The sequence below is a fragment of the Fukomys damarensis genome, unplaced genomic scaffold (genome assembly GCF_012274545.1).
Source record: "Fukomys damarensis isolate Sample0158 unplaced genomic scaffold, DMR_v1.0_HiC HiC_scaffold_17, whole genome shotgun sequence".
NCBI lineage: Eukaryota > Metazoa > Chordata > Mammalia > Rodentia > Bathyergidae > Fukomys > Fukomys damarensis.
In genome coordinates this window covers 45912947-45915312 of record NW_022900929.1, presented here as the reverse complement: position 1 = coordinate 45915312, position 2366 = coordinate 45912947, and positions in this window count along the sequence as shown.

Below are 2366 nucleotides of genomic sequence, written 5' to 3'. Positions count from 1 at the left end.
TGTCCTAAACTTTCCACAAGGCCCGTCATTGCAGATGGTCGCAGGAGCCCACTCTGGAATTCAGTGCCACCAGCCTGCTGTAGCTCTTCTGTCCCCCTGGGTCTTGGGATCAAGACAATCATCTTGGACCAGCTGCCATGGATTCCTGCCTTACACAGATCTCAAACCATTGGGCTTTAGTGGTCCCCTCAATCAGGACCATAAGGGGTACTAATTGTTTACTTGGTCAAACGATCTTGCACCATGTTTTTCTTAAAATGGAAATTGAAATTTTTCTAAATATGAAATATTTTTTTCATAGCTTTCCAAAAGAGAGATTATATTAATGTATGCTGTTTTTAACTTAGCTAATAAACACCAGATGAAAGAGGATGACCCCACTTCTAATGAGATTGCACTGTTCTCAGGTGAGAGATGTGGGGAGAAATTTGCCCAGGCCTCCAGAGCCTGGCTTTTCCACTGCTCCTCCAAGGTAATCTGAGCTGGTTTCCTGGGCAAAAATGTTCAGATCAGAACAAGCATGGCAGAGGAAAATGACTGACCTCAGGGACTACTAACAATACATAGAAGTGAAAAAGAATAGATAAAAACCATATAGCATTCTCACGTCTTTGTAAATTGTGTTTTAATTGTGTAGCTAAGCAGACACACAACAGAAATGTGTTATAAATTCCAATACTTTTATTAGTGAAGATATGAATAAACAAATATTATTTCCTTATTTTTTTTTGTTTCCAGGAGTTTAAATTTTTCTGAGTCTAAAATGTCCTTTACAAACAAAAATTATAACTTGAATCATTATTTTTAGTAATTCAAATTCTTCTTGTGAGAATTTTACTAAATGGATTATTTTAAAAATCCATTGCATACCGTGATGTTTACCCAGTGACACTGGGCAAGATATTTAACTTTACATGAATTCAATTCCTTTTTCTTTAAGAAACTTGTCATTCTGTTGGTACTGGTCTTGCCAGTGGCATTCACCATATCATTTACTTATTATAATAACCCCTGTGGTAGCTATTATTAGTATCCACATAAAGGAATGAAGAAACCAAGCATAAAAATTATAGTTATCTGCCCAACATTATTCAGTTAATGAGTGATAGATCTAAAACTCCATCTCTGGTTTATAGTACCAATAACTTTGCTGTACAAGCTCCCTCAGTAAAGATGGTATCAGCTTGAAGAACTCCAACAAAGAATGAGAACACCTATTCAAATTATTTGGGAGAATAATTCCTGTGTCAGGCACTTAGCCAAATCCATTTGATGTATAACATATTATGGGATTGGGACACAATCTGAACTTTTAGTGTGGTATATCTACAAGATAAATCTCACAATATTCTCCGAGATGTACATTGCAATTTATATAGCAAGTTTCATGTATTATCATAGATAGACACAGTCTGTCATTTTTCTTACGGTTAATGAAGACAGTTCATTCTGCAGGTATAGTGGAAATTGGAGTCTCAGTAGAACATAGAATATCGCTCCATGTTCCCTTCAATGGCTCATTTTCCCCCACTAGTAGGTCTTGCTTTTCTCCAGATATTTCTATAATAGACTAAAAGCAGAAAATTAGACACAGATTCACTTAGCAGAGAAAAACCTCCCGACTTGCACAGCCGTACCAGACTTTTATTTCCAAAAAATACTTTGTAGCCCAAATCACCTTACGTGTTTTGTTTTTCTTGTCGAAGTCAGTCATCCTCACATCTGGGAGAGCATTAGATCAACAACCTGCCACACCCCTAAATCCTTACTCCTGAATACTGTCTTGTGCCATTACTGCTCTGCTAAGTTCACTGACCTTGGTTTAGCAATGGCAGCTGATATTCCACTTAGGCTGTCACAATTTAATTCATGGCCTCTAGAGGACAGCAGGGAGATCAGTTTGAACGTCACAAAATATTTTAGCAGGACACCAGGGGGCAGCATTTCAGCCAAGAACTGCTAAAATTCTGGATACCTGGAATGTGCTTCAAACTGATTCTCAAGGAAGGAAAAGAAATTTAGGCACAGGTTTCATAAGATGGCGACATTCATGTGAAGACATAAAGCGCAGAGGTGAAACACACAAATATTGGGGGAAAGCGTTACAGGCACAGGGGGCAAATCGAGAGCAAAGGTCCTAATACAATTATACTGTCTCAGGGATATCTTCTCCAGCCTCTTACACTTCCCAGCACACTGCTGCAGGAAAGACTCCTTAAGGCATTAGTATCGTATTACTGAAGTAGTTAAGTGTTCATTGGTAACTGCTTAGCTGATTTTAATCTATTGATCAATAGGCAATTTTCACCTAGGTTTGACATCGTTTTTTCTCTTCCTTTTGGGCTTGCGCTTAACACAGTAGTGTC